Genomic DNA, 12020 nt, shown 5'->3' with positions numbered 1-12020 from the left:
ACCTAAAACTAAAATGTTTAAACTGGCAGATCATTTCAGCGATAGTCGCCACAGCCATTCATTTCAGAAGTGTGATGCCACCCTGCAGAGTGAGAAGCCCTTTACACACTGGAATTGTGTTTTAATATATATTAATAACACGATAGATTAAAACGGCCACAATTTTATAACCGAACAGTGAGAGATGCTATAATCTATAGTTGTTCGAAACTTTAGAGCTGGCTCTTGTGAGTTCCACCGACTTGGCTTTTCCATTGTCAACCTGGTCGTCTATTTTCTTTAAGAATGAAGGCAGTGTTCCACACAGCTTTCTGAACAATTACGTAGTTATAGAAAAATCAGGACAAATTTCAGGTTCTTTTAAATAAAATAGTTGTTGGTGTGTGCCTTGGCAATTGCATCTGGAATAATGGAGTTAAAACTATTGATCACAGTGCCCACGAACTGGGGACAGCAAGAGACTTATCCGCGACTTCTGATCCTGACTCCTGCTGGAAAATGTATGTAAATGAATGGCAGGCAAGAAGATGATCAGATCAACCTTAATGATCCAATAGCTAGTGCATGCTCAGTGGCTGGAATTTTGCGATAAAGAATTTCCAGTTGAGAAATAGACCAGATAACTTGAGGCATCTGTGAATCCACCATGAGTTGACATACTGAACTAAGATGGGGAATAAAAGGCCAAATGTGTTCATAATGCTCTATCCTTTAAATGCATGTCATGGTGTGGTGTTTGAATGAAAGTCTCCTCTGGCTGTAAGGGTTCTACGTGAAATGGGCTGCCTCAATTCAGTTCCCAGTAGGAATAGGTGCAATATAGAACTGTCCTTCACCTGGCACTAATTGACAGCTGGTGTGGGAAATGGTAGAAATGCCACAATGGTGCAACAGCGGATGTTCTTCAGTGGCTGAGGCAAAGCATATTGCTGAGGGCAGAGTAGCAGGAGCCTTACTCCATACCTATCGGTTCTCAATGTAACCTGGGAATCCATGATAAAGGTACTGAAATGCAAATTTTATCTCCCGGTCAGAAAAATGTCCTGGCGTGTAAAAACAAGTCGACTGTCAGTGGGAGGTGCAGATGAGCTCAATGGGGGTTTCTGGAGCTTGCCGGCCAGGCTCAGATGCCTATCCCGGCAAGGGTCGGAGGTGGGAGGGGGGTCATTATCAGGAAACCAATTAACCCTTTCTCAGAACTGGGATCCACTGAGGGGACATTGCGTCGCACACAATGAAAATACTGGCAGGGGCTTAAAATCCAACCCGAGATCTAATTACGACGCTGTTGGCTGACTTCATCGGCCAAGCCAGAGGAGTTGGGTGGCCCAAAGGCTACTCTCTAAAGTCTGGGGTGGAGGACAGGGTAAACATGCCAACCGTCCAGATTCATGCTTTCGTGGGAGTCACTGTGTGCACTCGGTTGACTTCTTGGTTAACATGATGACGAGCGCCTATACAAATAAAAATACCCTGATTTGTACTTGAATACACCCGACAAATCCGGCAGTTTAAAATTAGAATAGAGTGGGTGAAGTGGGAATTTCGCCCATTCTATTTTAATTGCCCTCCCGCTCAGTTTCCGCCAGGCGCAGCGAGTTAAAATTTCCACCTAGCCATGAGAATGGTTCTGCACCTTCCATTGAATCACTGTGTCACACCGTCCATTCCCTGAACAATCATCTTTGAGTGAGATTGCCAAATTCGACAAGCACATCTCACCTTGATAAGTGCAGACATAGTTGTATCCACTCTGATAGTACTTTTAGTTTATATATGAAATAATCATCAAATATTTAATTTCGTAAGACGTGCAGTTATTACATGTTTTAATATATTTATGTGATTACCTTGATATATCGGTTAATTGTATAAAGATTCCTTGAGCATTTTGTATGAGGTTCGGAATTTCGATTTACTTTACGCATCTTGAACATTGTCGAAACAAAATTATATATAAATGCATTCAAGATAGACTTTGGACAGTGCAGTGTTTTCAATGGGCCTAAATCATTTTGTGGTCCTTCCCAAATGTCACCAGCACCTGAGATATTTTGTTTTTAATCCCTGTGATCACAAATCTTAGGTACATATCTGGGATGCCAAGCACCCAATCAGAAATATCACAAAAATGCAAGTAGGGATGAAAATACATAAAATTATAATCCGATATTTTAATTCTAACAGCGGAGCGTTTATTTCACATCCTCCTCGTCCAATTCCATCCTTGCGCCCGGACAGTGTCAAGTTACAGGATTTAATTCGTGTTTCAGCCGAACACGGGAGACCTATTCCCTGCTGTAAAAGATATAATTGCCAAAATGGTTAAGTTGTGATTTACTGTCACTGAAGTAATTGTGAATAATTAGAAAATTGTGCTTGAAAGTGGGATGTTCGCTGTCACTGGGAACTACAGTTCCAAGGCGTGCTTTTTAAACTACCAAAGATGGCTCATATCAATCACGGCTCGGGAAAAAAAGATGACTGCATGATATTGATATGACTTTATTTGTTGTAGTAGATTTTCAATGTGTTCGTACTGTTGTGACAGATTGTTGGATCATTAAGGAAAACTGTCAAATATCTGAAAATCCACATCTACATTCCATGCTGCAACATGTCTTCACTGCATTGCGCAGCACAATGTACCATTCATGCCAGTATGTAGAGGTTAGGCAAATCATGTCCTGTACACTCATGTTTTTACATTGTGCTTAATATATTATGTACATTTCAGTCTGTATGACAATGATAATATTTGAATAATACCCACTCGAGTTTCATAGTTTTACTTTAGAAGGCGATTAGACATTACAGCCTAACTTTCGTTTCATGAAAAGCACTGCCATGCCTGTCATCCTAAATCATGGAAATATTCGAGCACGTGTTCTATGCGTGTGTAAATGGGGCAACAGAACTTACATGGAGTTACAACTCTTCCGCGTGAATGCAGAACCGAAAGATGTGTAATTTAGCCCACCCCTATCACCGGCCGTGCGATACGTTGTACTTTTTATTAAATTCCTCGGATTTAAAAAAAAACAAAAATTGCCTACGAAATGCAGGAAACTATTTCCTATCAAAGATTAAACGGTGAGAAACTAAAACATTCATTGGAACGAACTGGTAAGTAGGCCTGTTAACGTCATTATGATTCCCTGCACAGAGATTCGGCTTTTTTCTCTCTTTCTGATTAAGTTTATGGGATACTGCAAAAGTTATGGTGACAATAAGATTGGGTGCCTTTAAAGGACTGAACATAGCTTAAAAATCAACCTTTGCGTAAAGCAAAAAAAGGTGTTCTTTTGTTCAATAACTATGTAACTTTGATAATTGTGTCGCAATTAGGCCACGTATTCAATAACCGAATCAATATTCAATGCTTCTGCATGAAATTACATAAATGCATTTGACGAAAGAAAAGAATGTCTTATGGTTCGGTTCTACTGGAATAATGAGTCCTTTTGAAGTGCATATTGTATATGTGCTGAATATAGATAGAAACAAAAAATCAATGAATAAATAACTATGTTAATGTGAGTATGAAGATCTTTTGATTTTATATCACCCAGCTACTTCTGTATCTTTTTTTTGCCCATCTCTCTTGTATAAATCTGGAGCCAGTCTGCAGCATTCTGCCTTTTCTCCTTAATTGCTTCGTTGCCCAGTCCTTCTCTGCCTCCTACTTCGACCTTTTACAAACAGTAACAGCTGACAAACACAGTAGCGGAACAGGAGCATCTGTTTCACTTTACTCCAGGCAGATCACCGCAACAAATAAAAGATCATGATCAACAACCTCACAAAGACCAATCGGCAATAAATGTAACTATAATTAGTTGGACAAATCATTTAATACGGGTCTTTAAAATTGCTGACACATGATATGCAACTATAATCACGATACATATCAACAGTTGTTCATAATGCTTTAAAGAAATATATAATGTCCACGTTGTGCATCTCAGATTTACTTTGTTCATTTTGTGTTACACATCCACAACATAATAAAAAAAAGAGTTGAATATGATGCTGGAGTCTGTCATATAATCTCGTATCCAATTTTAATTGTGTAAACTCATTAAAACTCATTAAAATAACAGTCTCTCATGTAAGCCTGAGGCTGCATTTTCTCAAAAGTATTATTGTTGAATGACGTTAAAAATCCACCTTGTAAAATAATACTGAAGTTAAATATTGCGTTTGAAGGCATACTGTTAGATTGGCGAATTTTAGCATGTGCTGCCTCAGGCGTGAAATACAAATAAAGATTAATATTATTTCGAAATAGGGGGAAAAATTTGCTTTACACCATTTGCCACTTATTCATTGTTTTCGTTGGAAAGGGGCTGCCAAACTAAGGAATGGGTGTTTCGCGTTAGAACTCTTGCGGTGTTCTGAATCTCCCAGCACAAAAAAGTGAAAGCATTGTTCACAATGACAGATTGGTAGTCAAACATATGTAACATGCAGATAATTGGTCTATTCAAGCTGTATGGCTAATAAACTATAAACAAAGCGTCTTATGTAGATCGGTTCAGTCAGTTAACCCTGCTCCTCTCTTTTCCACTCGTTTGCGTTTGCACTCCAGGACAGCGACAGTAGCACGGGTCAAATGGTGGGAGCAGCGGAAAAGGACGCTTAATTAGCCCTGGTTTCCACTGTTCTGGCTATTAGCAGGCTCTATAAATAATGTCAGAAGTAGAACAGCGCTCACACGGAATCATCTGTTGCCACCATCTTTTAAGAGTTACAACCTGAGTTAATAGGATACAATGTATGGTCCAGCCACTGTCTGGGTGCCCTCAGCCCTTCCCACAATAGATTCCTTTTTTAAAAAACGCCTAATAAATGAGGATTTCTGAAAACGAAACGATGCCGTCGTCTCCCTCTCTATATGTCCTTCCTCGTATTATTACATTATTTTTGGCTGGATGTTCTCTTTTCTTTCGATACATAAGATTATTAATATATTTTACCTCTCATAAGCATAGAACTACCAATGATACACGGTTGCTTCGTCTTGGCGACGTACAATTAGATAGCCAGCACAAGCCATAACTGTTTTTTTTATGCTAATTGGTACTTTCAAACGCGTTTGCATTTCTCTTCACGTATTTAATGATGCATACATTGGAACTGTGTCACTAGCTCACTACACACTTGTTCTATATTAATCCACATCGCCTCTCGACAAGGATTTGTTCCCGATCGATCGATGTAACACACCAGCGATTAGCAGTGCTGAAACGACTGTTATTTCCCCATGTGGGGTGGTTGTTGATACTCCCCGTGACCGGGCGACTCGCACTGTTATGGGCAATCGATCTTCAGCAAGTCAAAATAATTATGACGCTGATGTACTTTGAACTTGTTTCTGATGCCCTAGTCTTGCTCTTCATCTTTGTGCCGATGCAGTGGTATCTCAAAACCATGGGGCACATTCTGGCATTTTTCATCATCGTGCGCTATCATTAACCTTCATAGAAATATTTCAAAGAAACAAGGACGAGGTCGAAAATGATTTTTTTAAATCACATATACATTTGGCTACAATTTTAAGTTCCTCTTAAAACAGTAATGTCATTGCCCCCGTGTACCGCATTCAACAATTTCCCCCTGATTGTAATTGTGTTAGGAGGAAAAAAGTAAAACTGATCTAATATGAGGTGATATAGCCTTTGAGACTTAGAATTCAATGACTAGGACCAGAGGCTGGCTCGATTGAGTGCGGCACGCAGCTATTGGTCCATCACAAACTTACTCTGATGCTTAAGGTGCAAAGACCGATTTTGCCCTTCATTTTCACGCTGCATTGGATGATTTCAGGCCAAGATCGGCTGTAATGGATCTATCATCAGGAAACAATTACCTTTTCAGTGTAGTTCAACTGATGACAGACACTGTTATTTCAGAAATGGGATCGTTTTATTTCTTATTACACTAAATAACATCCAGCAGCTTGAAATTGCCATGTTCTTCAAAACTACCCATTGGAGAAAATTGCTGCATTTATCGCGTTGTGCATCTCTGGAGAACGAAATCCAGCCTGAATCAAACATCAGACGTCCTAAGTGCAACAGAAACACACCTTCCAATATGCCTGGAAACACTCTGGCTGGCTCACATATGAATAACTGAAAAATAAAACGCATAAACTTCACATTAATTTAAATACCTCGCCATGATATTTCCCATGAGTTGAGGCAATATGGTTCTGACTGATTTATAAACTGATTTACTGTGAGGTCGTTTTATATTAGATCTGACAAAATTATATAAAGCGGTCAAAATAATTACTCGCTGTGATTTAATTTTGTGCCACCCTTTAACTTGGAAAGTGACAATGTTTACATACTGATCATACTCTCATACCCGGTTCAGGTTGTTCAGGTAAAAGTAGAAAGACATTCGGTTTGCATACAACATCCAAGTCTATGTACTTCTAAAAGACGAGATCAAATGTGTTTTCTATCCTTACAATAAGATTGTATGTATGCAATGCTTCCGAAAGCACATGATTTGTTAACTGTGAAGAGCAGTCTGCATACCAAAGGCTTAATATGCCCGCAGCTGCGGTTCGCCCGATGCCTTCTAAACTGAATGTGTTTCCCTGCGCCATCTGACTGCATTATAAAGACGATATTATGCTGTAAAATGTATATATGTCCATTTCAGCTTTATCTGCGTTGAGCCCTGCTTCTCAAACTTACTATCGCCATGAGAAGTGGAGCTGCCTTAGTTATCTGAAGGATCAGGTGCCGTGTAAGAAAGCTGTGGTGAGTTACAAGGGTCTCTCGTAAAACTAGAAGTACAGTAATTGGTAACAGGCTACGTTGTGAGTAGTGCGGCCAAGTGGGTTTTCACCAACACGACACAGTATCTAATAAATATGAGCCCAGGGCATATGAAGGGATATTTCCATCACCAAGTTCGATTACTTGATGCACCAATAAATTACAGCGCATTATATCATGGAATCATAAAATCGACTCTTCTGCGTTAAAGATTTTGCCCCCTTTGATGCCCTCGCTCTATTTATTTTATCGCGTTTTCCCCTATATCGAACAGTACGATCGCCATTTTAATTTTCTGGGTTTTTAAAAACTGAAACATTGAGTTTTCTACAGTGATTAATGTGAATTCTATATGCCCAGCCGCAATGAAGAAACTTATCCTCAAATTAATTTTAAGAAAAAAATAATTGGTCAAGTGTAAATTATTTGTGTTAATAAAATATATATGTATATTAAATCTAAGAAGAAATTTCGCCACGCCAGATATATTTGCAGAGTTAAATGTGTCTAAATCACGAGACAAAATAATACAGGGCAGAATATCCATGTTTTCTTAAAATACTCTTAGTCCTTTGTAAGTGTACACAAGTAGTAAATAAACAATTACTGTATTGACTTTGGAATGACATCTCCATTAAGCCCACTGAGCGTGTACGTGTTCAATCATTAAAATGATAATAATTAATATTATATTGAGATAATATTTCAGAACATGTTTCTGAAAACATTACCACAACAAGCTGCAGTTGAAATCACAAGGCGGATAAATCAAAATCAAGATATTATTTTGCCATAATTATCACCGCATTGGCTATGACTTTATAATGTGTGAGTTCCTTTTAATTATAAATTACGCATAATGCATTATGAGGTGCGAATTGCAATATTGAATTCCACCCAGTATGTGTTCCTGTGTTTGGAATAATGCTCACGATATTGAAATGACAAGGTTCACTTCTGAAATGTATACTCTCTTGTTTTGACTGGGTGCATTGGCTGTTTCCCGACCGTGTTTCACAGCTGAGGTGCCTAATTGTCAGCTCCTTCAACAGACACTAATCAAGCAATTTCCCCATCCCAGCCCCATCAAATTGCTCTTTAGCTGTTGAACTGTAGAGTTTTGCTCCTCTTTTCTCATGCTAATCACGGCCATTCATGCGCTCACTGTGAGGCTATTTGTAGTGGGAATAAATACCCTTGTTTGCCTGCCGCATGATTAATTGATATTGTTATATGGCTTTTGTTTGTGCTACCGGGAGCTGAAAGGCAGCACATATTGTATGTGACGAAGGGAGACAGAAACATCATTTCACCGCTGGGGTCTCCGAAAGGTCGAGGAAGGTTCCAACTGCATTATTCATCGTATTCATTTTTCCTCATTAAAAATATGATGAAAGCTTAAAATAGGGGGCTCGAGGTTTTATTGACCAGTCCCTTCAGCCACATAGAAACCGCCTGATCACACACATTTAGACAGCTGCAGCTTTCTGCAAGCCTCTTGTTTAGATTTTTTTTGTCTTTGTTGCCAACACTAAAGCTATCTAAAGCTGCATATGTCTGAAGAACTGTATTTCTCATCTGTTGTAAATTAATATGGTAATACCATCGACTGGTATTGCTGTCTGATGCCTTTCAATGTTTTTCTTCTTGAATTACAAAAAAAGAGAGAATTTTCCTTTTCCTGTGCAGGGAAGTAATTGATATGCTGCATCAGGGGTCAGGATTTGCATAAGAATTAAGTGCAGTAAATTAATTTAATATTCCATGCACATCTACAATTATTCCTGCAGACCTTTGTTTCACTGTCTTAGAGATAGAGGTTCAGCTGTTCTTCAGCCAAACAACATCTGTGCTGTTAATAATTTGATAAACAGCTAATACAAATAGTTTCTGAATTATCTGGCTGCCCAGGGACTAGTCAGCGAGACTTGCAACATTTGGCCATAGTGTTTTATGTAGAGCAGGTTTTATCTGACGATTGACGAAATTCATTCGCCACAACATTGGGTTCAATTATTCGTTTGACTCAGATAAGGCAAATAAACCAGCCACGCGGGCTATTTGTATATTGAGGTTTCACTCACACACCTTTTTAAAAAACCAGCACCGATTGAGTGGTCAACGTGTAACATTAATCGTTTCCACACTCTTTAACTGAGGCCGACCTACGTTTGGAACATATTGTTGAATGTTTTAGTAAAATGGCTATTTTTAAAGGTATTTTAGATTTTATAGTTCTTTTTTGATTTAGTAATTTTTTGGGTTACCAAATAAATACGGTGTTATTTGATGTACTTTGTGTAATTTTCCTGAAACATAGCTCGATGCTGATATGTCATATTGCACATTTTGTCTATAATATCACAAGTTTAGAAATCTAAATGAATTGCAATGTATGCCTCAGCCTGAAGGTATACCTGAAATGAGTTCCTTGGGAATTTCTGGTATTGGCGCGGGTGCTGTAATACTTGATCAGGTGGTCGACATCTTCAGCAGGCGACTTATTTATCCCTTCCAATCAAATAACTTGATATTTCAAGCACCTGTTTAAAAAAGAGACAAACCTCATATAATTTATGCGGTAGGAGAAAAAACAAAACCATTTCAGATAAAAGTTTTGTATCGTGTTTCCCAAATCAATTATTTCCAAATTTAAAAGAAACGCAAGATCTTGCCCGCTTCTGGGCGGATATAGCAAGTATCACCATCCTGTGCTACGCAGCGTTGTGACTAGAGGGTTCTTGAGTTTTGCACATTGGCATGGGATTGTAACATTCATCTTTTGTGTTTATTGGGGCGGAGGGCGATTTTTCCGCCATGTGCAAAACACGACATCTTCTTAGGACTGTTTGACAGAAGATAGCTGCTCAGATTAATCAAAAAGGTACATATGCCTTATGCTCTTCGAAACACGCAGCCCTTTCTGTTCCTCGTGCCAGCATAGCAGATTGCACGTATGCAGAGAATGCGAATACACTCCCGATATTTCATTTAAGGATTTAGATCTTGTCAATTTGTATTTGCATTTTAATATACACAAATATAAACCATTTAAAACATATGATTCCCCTTTAAGGCATTTCCCCAACAATAACTGCAATGGCACATTGTTCCTACGTTCCTCGGGCTGTGACAGCAGGGTTAACACACAAGGTAAAACTATGAGTTAACGTGACTTTTCAGCCATCTGCTGCTTCAGTCATACCTTGTGCAGTGATCATTAACAACACACGACAGGGATTGTTTCTTTCCCTCTTAAGATAAAACAACTTCATTACAACAGAGAAACGTACAGATGGGAATGCACCGAACAGATTTAAAGGGAAATTAGAGAAACATGCCACTTCACTATTAAAACCACACTGTTTGATTTCATGGCTTTTTACATGCAAGTGTTTCAGTTAAGTGCAAGCACTTGAGAGCTGAATAACACATACAATTTAGAAGGTGCGTTTGGACATATTCACCAAAGCATGCTTTCAGATCAGCTCTTAAAGTTCAGTGCATTCAACAGTCCAAGTTGTTGAGAGATAATATAGAGATCCACTTTGAAAATAAGAATTTAGACAGCGAGCCGGCAGCATTTCCCACACTAGGTACCGCGCATATTTGTATTCTCTTCGAATCAATGACTTCCAATGCTATGATTAAATCCTATTGAGACAGCTCATGCAAAAAAAAAGCGGCGGATAATCTGAGAATTTGACCATTTTCCATTTGGGAGCTCCCTTTTAAAGAACTGTCCCGCAATGCCTCATCGATTGGCGGGACGAAGCTATCATTCCTTCCGAGGGAAGATCGGGATTATTTATTGGATGGGAAAGATCACATTTGGCATTAAAAAAAAATAAGGTTGGGTATATTTTGGTGTAAATTAATAATTCCTCACCTGTGCAGGCCTTTGTCCGTGATCTCTTCCTGGTGCCACGATTGGTATTCATGTTTACTTAGCAACCAAATCCACGTTACGAGGCATCTGGTGCACTGCCCTATATATGTTACAGAAATAAAGGGAATGTTACAGCTTCGTGTTGAGAAAAGCGCTTCCGCACCACCCGCCGTGGCTGTAATAATTTACCTATCTGGCAAATGCCGAGATCACCAGCTAAAGCAATTCTAACAATATATTGTCAGGATGACGGACAATAAACAGTTTGCCTTTATTTTGTTTAGTTCCATCCCGTGGGTCCTTCATGCTTGCAATATATATATATATTTTAACAAAGTAAGGGAACAACGAAACCTAAAGATCTGCGGTAGTATTAGGTGGCAAGTACAGCAATTTCCGCCCCCCTCGCGTCCTTTTCGAATCCAAGCGACCTTAAGGTGAGATGGATGTTCCAAGACCGCATGAAACTGACATTTTAAACAGAAATGTGTGCGCTGGACGAAATATTCGAACTAACCTTCGTCCCAACGGCGTGGAAGGCGCAGCAAACTAACCATTCTAACTGGAACAATAATCGTGGCTTCCGAACCTACAAGAATGTTTACAAGTTATCTTTAACATTAAGCAACTTTAATCTGGCAGAGAACACCGTTATGAGGCAACAGCTGACAACACGTATCAGTGCCTGTAAACTTTATTACTATCTTACACTAGATAGATAACTTGAGATCTATAGAGACAGAACAGGGACGATCCAGATCCGTAGGAGGAAATTGTTGGGTTTCTCAAACTCCAAACTGTTTGTAATTTGGCTATCTCCCGCGGCGTTCCTCTCGGTTGAGGAGGCATTTAGTGCGTGCATCTGGTAAGGGAAGGCGTGGAGCAGGTGGGTCAAGAGCTGAGACTGAGGGTGGATGAGGTGTTAGGGTTTAGGGAGGGAAGGAGGGCTTAGGGAGGCAGTCATTTACCAAAGGGGCATTTAAGTAGGAAAGCTTCCTTCCAAGCGGGTCGACTTGGAGGCCGGTGGGGAGCACCTTGTAAACCCTGTAAAACCATACTGAGATTTGGGTATCAGTGGAGTTGCTGGTTCATACAGTTAATCTCTATTGCAACCCAGGGGCCCGGTGACAACCTACCAACACGATAATTTATATAAGGATAAATACCTGTCAGGAACCTGGTTGAGAAACTGCAATTACAGTTTTAATTCGTGAGATGTTCCCCCCTGGAATTGATTGGACAGTGAAATGTGAGCGGTAGGAAAGTTTACATTAGGAAGGTTTTGAACTCCATGGAGGATTATTTTCTATATTCCTCATTCAAATGTAATTTCC

General features: G+C 39.4%; 1 long non-coding RNA gene across 1 annotated transcript; it reads right to left on the bottom strand.

Moving 5' to 3' along the window:
- Window positions 1-5909: 5909 nt before the first annotated feature.
- Window positions 5910-11441, bottom strand: LOC119977808. The gene is made up of 4 exons (XR_005463278.1): window positions 11204-11441; window positions 10687-10786; window positions 9215-9340; window positions 5910-6137 (listed from the first exon to the last, which is right to left on the bottom strand). It is a non-coding gene; the product is annotated as an uncharacterized LOC119977808 (long non-coding RNA).
- Between the last annotated feature and the right edge of the window lie 579 nt (window positions 11442-12020).

This window comes from Scyliorhinus canicula, chromosome 1 (genome assembly GCF_902713615.1).
Source record: "Scyliorhinus canicula chromosome 1, sScyCan1.1, whole genome shotgun sequence".
In the NCBI taxonomy this organism is placed as follows: Eukaryota; Metazoa; Chordata; class Chondrichthyes; order Carcharhiniformes; family Scyliorhinidae; genus Scyliorhinus; species Scyliorhinus canicula.
Note: the sequence above shows the minus strand (reverse complement) of the source record. Positions and strands in the feature narration are given on the sequence as shown.